The sequence below is a fragment of the Procambarus clarkii genome, unplaced genomic scaffold (genome assembly GCF_040958095.1).
Source record: "Procambarus clarkii isolate CNS0578487 unplaced genomic scaffold, FALCON_Pclarkii_2.0 HiC_scaffold_109, whole genome shotgun sequence".
Lineage (NCBI taxonomy): Eukaryota > Metazoa > Arthropoda > Malacostraca > Decapoda > Cambaridae > Procambarus > Procambarus clarkii.
The window spans coordinates 174,312-184,918 of record NW_027189142.1 but is presented as its reverse complement, the minus strand read 5'-3'; the positions used below and the strand labels follow the sequence as shown (position 1 = coordinate 184,918).

At 42.6% G+C, this 10,607-nt stretch overlaps 1 non-coding gene across 1 annotated transcript; it reads right to left on the bottom strand.

Annotated features, from left to right (window-relative positions):
• Positions 1-3,649: 3,649 nt before the first annotated feature.
• Positions 3,650-3,768, bottom strand: LOC138360378 (5S ribosomal RNA). Its single transcript, XR_011226326.1, has one exon. It is a non-coding gene; the product is annotated as a 5S ribosomal RNA (ribosomal RNA).
• Between the last annotated feature and the right edge of the window lie 6,839 nt (positions 3,769-10,607).

Genomic DNA, 10,607 nt, shown 5'->3' with positions numbered 1-10,607 from the left:
GGCAGCCTTTCCAGATGCCTTGGGTGGCATGATGATGATGCTCGTGCTGGCTGGCGTTGCGATACAATAATGAACTTTTGCGCGAGTCGAGCTTTCCTTTTATATCCCGCTCGCGACTCAGCTCAGAGCGGGTCGCGTGGCGGAGCGCGCTGATTGGTCAGTGGCGGACTCCCTTGATCCTGAGCGGGGTATATAACACGAAGCTCGATCTGCGGGCCGGCATAAAACACCACAAACCCACAACAGCAGCAGCAATGTCAGGACGCGGCAAGGGAGGCAAAGTGAAGGGCAAGTCAAAGTCTCGCTCCAGCAGGGCCGGACTTCAGTTCCCCGTGGGCAGAATTCACCGTCTGCTGCGTAAAGGCAACTACGCCGAACGCGTCGGTGCTGGCGCTCCTGTCTACCTGGCAGCCGTCATGGAATACCTCGCTGCCGAAGTTCTGGAGCTCGCCGGTAACGCCGCACGTGACAACAAGAAGACCCGTATCATCCCACGTCACTTGCAGTTGGCCATCCGCAACGACGAAGAACTCAACAAACTTCTGTCTGGCGTAACCATTGCACAGGGAGGTGTTCTTCCAAACATTCAGGCAGTTCTTTTGCCAAAGAAGACAGAGAAGAAGTAAGCACTTCTGCCACCCACCACGACAAATACCATAACCAGGCTCCATCCGGAGCCACACACACTTTAATAGAGAGATTCAAGTAGACAATCAACTTTCAAACATTAATAATAACATTTATATTGATTTCATTTGGAATGTGTACATAACAAACAAACAAACAAAACAAAATTATAGGGGATATTCAGCATCACTTGGAATATTAACCAATCATATAAATCCAATATATATTTTATATTTTACTTTAAGCGAGGAATTCATATTCTATCAATTTTTAATCATACAAATGAACAAAAGCAATTCTTCACTAGACGTAATGAATGAATAAATGATCAAGGTTTTAATGTGTTTCATGAATAAATATATATATATATATATATATATATATATATATATATATATATATATATATATATATATATATATGTCGTACCTAATAGCCAGAACGCACTTCTCAGCCTACTATTCAAGGCCCGATTTGCCTAATAAGCCAAGTTTTCATGAATTAATGTTTTTTCGTCTACCTAACCTACCTAACCTAACCTAACCTAGCTTTTTTTGGCTACCTAACCTAACCTTACCTATAAATATAGGTTAGGTTAGGTTAGGTAGGGTTGGTTAGGTTCGGTCATATATCTACGTTAATTTTAACTCCAATAAAAAAAAATTGACCTCATACATAGAGAAAAGGGTTGCTTTATCATTTCATAAGAAAAAAATTATAGCAAATATATTAATTCAGGAAAACTTGGCTTATTAGGCAAATCGGGCCTTGAATAGTAGGCTGAGAAGTGAGTTCTGGCTACTAGGTACGACATATATATATATATAATATAATATAATATAATATATTATAATACTTGTGAACCAGAATATGTTTGAGCAGCAGCGATCGTGCCATTGGCCGAAGTGCAACAATTCAAATAATTTAAAGGGCCTGCTCGGGTATATAAGAGAGGCTGGGAGACTGGGGCCGGTGGTGGGTGATGGGTGATGAGTGATGGTGTGGTGTGGTGTGGTGTTGTTAAGAGTTGATTTACGGCCAGCCAGCCAGCTGCAGCCAAGGCAGGGCAGGGCAAGGCAAGGCAAGGCAAGGCAAGGCAAGGCAAGGCAAGGCAAGGCAAGGCAATAACAGGACAGGACAGGCAAGGCAAGGCAAGGCAAGGCAAGGCAAGCAGGCGGGCGGGCGGGCGGGCGGGCGGGCGGGCGGGCAGCCAGCCAGCCAGCCAGCCAGCCAGCCAGCCAGCCAGCCAGCCAGCAGGCCAGGCAGGCAGGCAGGCAGGCAGGCAGGCAGGCAGGCAGGCAGGCAGGCAGGCAGGCAGGCAGCCAGCCAGCCAGTCAGCCAGCCAGCCAGCCAGCCAGCCAGCCAGCCAGCCAGCCAGCCAGCCAGGCAGGCAGGCAGCCAGCCAGCCAGCCACTCCCACTTTGTATTTATATGCATTCAATTTATATTCAAACATTATATATGTTAAGGGCCTAGTTTTAGTGTTTATTTTAAAAATGACAAACATCGAGTCGTTTTACCAGTCCTTTAGCGTTAACGGTGATGCATTTTAAAACTGAACAGAAATCACCTTTTCTGGATATATCAAATATCGAATCCGCTTAATGTGCCTACAATTCAATCATTCAAAAAATACATAATTTACATCATGCCTTTTCATAGAACAGACAATAAGATTTGAGACAATAAGAACTTTAGTTTTATAACTAAAGTTGCACAATTATACCAACTCTATGGTGGCTGGGTGGTAAGGTGTGTGGCTGGTGTTTTGGAAGTCGCGAGTTCAAACGACCCAATGGGAGTACTTTTTTTTTTTTTTATGCCATACAATCTTCCTAGTACTATTATGTAGGTGTGTGTGTGTGTGTTTTTATTCATTCTTTGGTTTTATAGATGACATACATATTGACTCCTTTTACCGGTCCTTAATTAGGCTCTGGGGAAGCAATGGTGGTGGTGGTGGTGCATTTAAAACTAAACCAAAAATCACCAGTTCTGGACGCGTCAAATATCATATCCGCTTAATGTGTCTACAACCTAATTACTTAAAACTACACTATTTAATTCATTCATATCATGTGCATATTGGTCATTATGCTCATACAACCGACATAACAATTTATTTTCATTATTAGAATCATACATTTCATCAAGTAATACAGATACAAAGAGATTTTCTTTCTGAGAAGACCGTTAGTATTGGCTGGCTGGCAGGCAGGCAGGCATTTGAGGGTTATTATTTCGCCTGTTGATTGGGGGGAGGGTTGATGTGTTAGGGGGTTTTCGGTTAGGTGTGGTGGTGGTGATTGGTGGTGATTGGTGGTGGTGGTGGTGATTGGTGGTGATTGGTGGTGAGTAGTGGTGGTGGTGGTGGTGGTGGTGGTAGTAGGTGGGAGGGGGGGGGGGGGGGGGAAGGGGAATGATGGTCTGTGGATTCCTTCTCCGTACCCCTTACATATAAGCAAAAACATGCCTTCCTGTGGGTATAGAAACATTAACACAAATTATATCAGTAACTGATATTGTAGCCTTTTAAACAGAAAAGATTTGTACATACAAATACTTTTAAATTATCATTTATTTGTGGAAATGGCATTTACGTCATTAAATTGATACCTCAGCATCAAGTGTCCTGCAGTGGTCCAGTGGTAAAGTGTATATAAGTGATGCGTATTCTTGGAGTTGCGAGTTCAAACCCGGATTAAGCTATATATATATATATATATATATATATATATATATATATATATATATATATATATATATATATATATATATATATATATATATATATATATATATATATATATACAACATGTTTTGTTTTGGTTGTTTGTTTTTGTATAAAGCCTCACACACTATATTAAGCGAGTTTGTTTTAAACATGACATACATATTAATTCATTTTACCAGGCCTTATTCCACACAACTCCGTGAATTTCCCGTGGAGCCAGCCAGCCAGCCAGCCAGCCATTCAAACAAAAACAAACGAAACAAAACAAAACAAAACAAAAAACATTATTGCCAACAGCATTTGGTGTTCCCAGGCGGTCACCCATCCAAGTACTAACCAAACCCAACGTTGCTTAACTTCGCTGATCGGACGAGAAGCGGTGTTCTCAACGTGGTATGGCCGTTGGCATGAGACTGCCTACACATTGTGGCTAATAACCAACTCTTTTTAGTCATCACGGCAGGATACGGACCTTCTTGTGGTGTCTTAATGGTAATTGTATCCTAACATATTTTTGTCTCCTTGGCATGGATATTTAACATCGTTTATTCAGTCTTGGGTTTATGTTCTTTCGCCATTTACAGACATTTTACATCTACCTACTTCCTCAGCCTACCCTGCCAATTTCTAATGAATTTGTGGATTTTCTTTTGTAATACATACATGTGTGTGCTCATCTGCTCTTCAGTTTTTATGATATTTGTCTCATCTGTCCTGCTTTATGATACTTTTACAAAGAACATGAACAAATGCTTCTATTTTAGAGAAGATATGGGATCCAGGTTTCGGAGCCGTAAAACCAACCGTCGTGATTGGTGGACGAGTTGCCAGGTTGCAGCTTCTGTACCGTGCCGGCACATAAATAGGTTCGGCTCAAGCGGCGGCAGCATCATTCCCCCGTGACTGTCTGAGCGTCTCTCATCACCTTGGTTGGTTCATCATCATCATCATGGTAGAAGCAAAGCCTACCAAGAAGGCTGCGGCTGCTGCTGCTGTGGTGGCCACCACCAGGAAACCTCGCGTCCAGGTTGCTCACCCGAAAACTAGTCAAATGGTTCTAGCCGCGGTCGCAGCACTCAAAGACCGTAAGGGCTCGTCTCTACAAGCAATCAAGAAGTACGTTGTTGCCAACAACAAAGTCGAGGCTGCCAAGATCGCCATTTACATCCGAAGATTTCTCAAGAAAGCAGTGGCTGACGGCATTCTTGTTCAGACCAAGGGAAGTGGAGCTAGTGGATCATTCAAGCTGGCCGTAGCAGAGAAGAGGGCCGTTCTAACTCCCAAGAAAGCTACCACAACCAAGAAACCATCTACAGCAGCAAAGAAGGCCGTGGTAACTCCCAAGAAAGCCGCCACAAGCAACAAACCACCTACAGCCTTGAAAAAGAAGCAGCAGCAGCAGCAGCAGCTTGTTGTTGGGAACAAAAAGCCCAAAATAAAGAGAGCTTCAAAATCTCCCAAACCACCCAAGGCAAAGAAAGCTGTCAAGAAAACAACAAAGGCAAAATAAACGACGACATGCAAGCAGCATGAATACACATGACAATAAACATCCAGGCCTCCCCCCTCAGTGGAGGGGCCTCATATGATTCCAAAAAGAGTTTAGTTTTGTAGACAAATAAATCATTACTTTTGGGGTAGATTTACTCTGTATATTATATATATATATATATATATATATATATATATATATATATATATATATATATATATATATATATATATATATATATATATATATATATATATATATATATATACACACATACATGGGTGAGGTGATATGGTACCAAAGTTTTGGGTGAGGTGATTGACATTTACACAAGATAAAACACGAACCAATGGGAATAAAAACATAAGAATGGAAGTAACTGCAGAAGGCCTATTGGCCCATAACACAAGCACTTCCTCTTGATGCTTCAATATTGGTTCGGAGTCTTGAAGCTATAATATATATATATATATATATATATATATATATATATATATATATATATATATATATATATATATATATATATATATATATATATATATATATATATATATATGCACACAAAACTAAATAGTCTTGTTAGACAAATTGCCCCTATTAGAGGCAAGTTGACTAACAAGCCGAATGACTGCAATTGTTTTGAATTTGAGTTAAATCTAACATAGAAATGTAATCAAACCTAACCTAACCTATGCTAACCCAAGCTAAGCTAACCTAACCTAAGCTAAGCTAACCTAACCTAACCTAACCCAGCAATTCATGATCTTAATATAATACTGTTAATTGGATAAACCAATTTGGAAAGAAATGTTCGAAAATAACAAAATTAACTGTGCTTGTTAGGAAAATTAGGCCTTGCATACTTGTCCCAATAGTGTGGTTCTCGCTTTTAGGTACGACATAAACGTATACCTAAGTTGAGAGAGAAAAAGATTCGCACTCAAACATGCATATCGATTGCCAGTCCTGAATTCTGGGTAGATATTCGTGTCCTCCCTTTTCATTTACCATCATTTGGATACTATCAAAACAGCTCTGAGAAGGATAAAATGAATAAAACGGGTAGCTCACTCATGTAAAAAGGAAGAGTTGGGAAAGATCTCTCTCTCTCTCTCTCTCTCCCTCACCCCCCCCCCCCCCCCACCACCAATGATCCTGCTCTGCTAGTATATAACGGAACAAACCTTCCCCCCCCCCCCCACCCCTCCCTCCCCAATCAGAGTCCCTTTAAGCATGCGAGGATAAAAAATAGATTTCATAAGACCCAATGTGCTAGCTGATATCAAAACAATTTATGTTATCGTCTATTAAGCCCTTCAGTAAAAAAGTATAGGGACCTAATTAGGTCCCGTTTTGAGGTGGTGGTGGGTGGAATCGATGGATTAGCCAAGCTCTTATCCGCCGAATCCGTAGAGGGTACGACCCTGGCGCTTCAGAGCGTACACCACGTCCATGGCAGTGACGGTCTTCCTCTTGGCGTGTTCCGTGTAGGTTACAGCATCACGGATGACGTTCTCGAGGAACACCTTCAGGACGCCACGGGTCTCTTCGTAGATGAGACCCGAAATACGCTTCACGCCGCCACGACGAGCTAAGCGACGAATAGCGGGCTTGGTGATGCCCTGGATGTTGTCACGTAGCACCTTACGATGACGCTTGGCGCCACCCTTTCCGAGTCCCTTGCCTCCCTTGCCGCGTCCAGTCATGGTGTTGAAGTTGTGTGAATAATAAAATTTCGGAATCAGAATCAGAATAATACAGGAGAAGATGCCCATAGGGGCGAGCTGGGAAGTGGGGACAGAAGAAGATAAGGGGGGGTGAGAGGAAGAAGATTTGTAAGAGAAAAAGTGCCAGGGCTAAACCCAGCTGCGTGTCGTTAGGTTGCGGCTTTCGAGGCAGGGACTCAGTCGGGTGTTTTCAGTGACAACATCGGGACATCACAAACTCACAACATCACAGTGATTGGCTCAAGAGCGTCAGGGCTGAACTTTTTTACGGATTGTTTGTGCTGGTTGTTGAGAGCTGAATATGTAATGATAGTGGATGCTGGGTGTTGAGAGCTAAAGTTTAACGAAATACAGAGTTAGGAAGAGGATCATGGATGGTAGAGAAGAGGTCATGATTGTTTCGTGGTAGTCTGAGAGTGTGTAGGAGAAAATCAATGTGTTGTTCATGATGAGTGAGTAGCCTATCGATTTGTTTGTCTGATAGAGTTTTCCAGTAGGTATTTAGGGCAGGAATGTTAGTACTTTCATGGAGACTTTGATTGGTATTTAACTCTTGCCATCGGGTGTTGAGTACCCATCTTAGTGCTCTGTTCTGTATTCTTTGAAGTTTTATTTTGTTAGTGCGTGCAGATAGAGAAAGAGCTAGTGGAGCGTATGTTAGGAGAGGTCTAATAAGTGCTTTGTAAAGGTGCATTTTTGTGTCAGGTTTTGCAAATCTAAGTCTGTATAGTTTCTTCATGGCTTGAAGAGCTATTGCATGTTTCTGTGTTATGTGTGTGTGAAAGAGTAGTTGTCGATCAAATGTGAGTCCCAGGACTGTGGAGGAGGGAGATACAGAGATGTAAGTAGGATTTTGAGTGTATGAATAGAGTTTGAGAGGAATTGGGCGAATAGTTCTTTTACAGAAAAAGTAGGTGATTTTAGATTTGCTGGAGTTGGTTTTTATACGCCATTTGTACTCCCACTCAGTGACAACATCAAGTTCTGTTTGTGCTCTGTTTGTTAGTGTATCAATGGTGTTGCTGGTGACAAGGTGAGAGACATCATCAGCATAACATATGGTTAATGAAGTGTGATGAACAGGGTCAGGAATGTCGTTTATGTATAGGATGTAGAGTGTTGGGGCAAGAACAGAACCTTGGGGAACACCGGCGTGTAAGTTGAAGTAGTCAGAGTGTTGTTGGAGGAACTTAATTCGCATTGTCCTATTGTCTAAGTAGTTCGAAAGAAGTTTGGTGGTGATAAGCGGAAGATTAAAGTTGTTGCATAGTTTGAATTTTAAGCCGTCATGCCAAACAGTGTCAAAGGCCTTCTCAACGTCCTTAGTGATGAGTGCAGTCTTAAGTCTTTGGTGCTGATTGATACTGAGGTAGTTAGTCATGATGTTTAAGGCGTCGTGAGTGGACCGGTGAGGCCGAAATCCAAACTGTTTGTTAGTGAGTAAGTCATTGTGTTCAAGGTGGGTTCTAAGTCTCTGGTTGATCAGCCTTTCAAAGACTTTGCCAAGTGTCTCTAGAAGGCTGATGGGTCTATAGTTCTTTGGGTCAGTGTGGGGTTTCCCAGGTTTTGGAATAAGAACGGCTGTGGCAGACTTAAAGTTGAGTGGAAAGTATCCAGAGGCAAGGGAGGCGTTGAATAGGTTAGTGATAGCAGTAATGATAGAAGGCAGGGAGTTGTCTAAGAAGGATATGTCCAATGCCAGACGCACCAGGGGCTCTACGACGAGTGCCCATGAGAGCTGTCTTGACATCAGCTAGAGTTAGGGGAGTCTGTAGTTCAGTGTTTGAATTGAGATTTTCAAGGTGAATGAGGTCGTCTGGTGTAGTTGCTTGTCTATTTTGGTGTATCCAGTCTTCGACTATTTCAATGTTGGGGCGTGCAAATGGTTCAGGAGGATGTGGGTGAAAGATTTGTTCCCAGTGGTGTTTAAAAATGTTGAGAACTGCTTCAGGATCAGTGATTTTGTTGTTATTATGTAGAAGGTATTTAAACGGTGTGTGAGTTGATCCTTGTAATCGTTTGATTCGTTTCCAGAATTCTTGAGGTGTCAGTTTTCTGTATTGTTCTGCTTGTTCTATAAGGTGTTTCCAATGTTTTGTGTGATCTTCATCTAGGCTGTTAAGGATATGGTTTTTTAATGCTGTTAGGTCCCATAGTATTTGTCCATGTCGATGTATGTTTTGTAAGAATCTAGTGTGATAGCAAGCTAAGAGGCGTTTGGAGCGAATGGAGGGGGTGAAAGTGAAATGTGGTTTGTGTGCTGTTTTAGGGAATGGAGATGTTTGCTGCATGAATGATGGTGTCTTGTATGTTGAGTGCTTGTGTGTCGATGTCAGTGTGATGTTTGTCATTGTATTCATAAGTGAGATCAGTGTCATCAATGTGTTGTTTGAACATGTCCCAGTTTGCCCTATGGTATGAGAATTGAGGAGTGCTGGGGATGAGAATAGGATTTGTGGAGACTGTGAGAATTAAGGGAATATGATCAGAGCCCGTAATGGGCCCTGGTGAAATGAAGTGTTGCAAGTTGCTGCCGTGTCTGTTGGTGAATATGAGATCAGGCCGGCCAGAACCTGTATGTGTGAAACAAGTGGGGAAATCAGGGCCAAGAAAGAATAGATGTTTTTGGGTGTATATTTGGTGAAGCTGTCTGCCATGCTGATTTGTGGTATTGTGGTGGAATGTAGGGTGTTGTGCATTGAGGTCTGCAAGCAGAAAAACAGGCAAGTGAGAGTTGTTGAAGAGAGTTATGAAATCTTGCATGGGAATGTCGGTGTTAGGACGGGTGTAGGTTGTGCAGATGATGAGAGACCCCATTTGTGTATGAACTTTAATGGCTAGGAAATGTTTGTGAAGCCAATGAGTGTGTAAGAGTTCGTGTTTGTATGAAGAACGGATGAGTATTGCAACTCCTTCATGTGCTTCATCTGGTGACTGGTAAGAGGTGTAGCCATAATGTTTGATTTTATATGAGTTCGTGATGTATGTGCTATTTAATAATAGCACATCAGGTCTCTCGATCTCAATAAAATCTGACACCATGTGTCTAATGTTGAAATATGCCCGCACATTAAACTGTATGATCTTTATGAATTTTTAGGTTTTGATGGGGTGCTGGTGGGGTTTTGTGCATGTACAAGAGCATGAGGGTTGCGTGATTCAATGAGTTGGGCAGTTATTGAGGAGGGTGCATCTTGGAGGATGGTGGTAGGAATTGTAGGATATTTACAGCGGGAGGTGGGAGTAAGACAACGGGTTGCTGAACGGGCTCGGGACGAGACAAGATGAGTTACAGAAGAAATGACTGAAGTTGTTGGGGGATGGAGGGAGACAGAAGGCTTGTTGACAGGGACCGGGTGAGAGGTATCAGAGGTTGTAGTGTTAGTAGTCAGATTGGAAGTGGAGAGGACAATGTTGGGAGAAGAGGTTGAAAGTGCCTTTGACATGGATGCTTCAGTTTGGGATAGTCCAGGATGTGCTGTTTGGTCAGTGGCACCGTTTTCTGTAGCAGTCAGGAGTGGGTTGGTAGGAGATTGTGGGGGAACTGTAGTATTTTCTTCAGCTGAAGTCATGGTGTTTTGTGGAGTGAGGACTGTAGGCGAGAATGGAGCAGAGCGCAATAGTTGAGTAGGAGGAACAGAGATACTAGGAAGGCCGTTATGAGTGAGAAAGATTGGAAGATAGTCAGCAAAGTCACGGCCATCGTCCTTGGCCTTCAAGTAAGCAGCTTGTACACAGGCAGTGACTCGTTCATATGCAAGGTTCTGAAGAGGAGAATAAGGTGGAGGTGGTGGGTGAGGGAAGAGAGGTGGAGAGGACTGAGTTTGTTGTGCAGTATTATGATGATGTTGCTGGTGAGGTGAAGCATTAAGGACACTGGCATAGGACATTGAGGTGGCTGATGCTGTTTGGTGATGAGATAGGTTATGGGAGGTTGAAGAAGAGGAATGAGGGTGTGCTTGAGTGCGAGGTTGGTTATTGCGAAGAGATTTTAGGGTTTGCTTTCTCAAAGGGCAAGATTTGT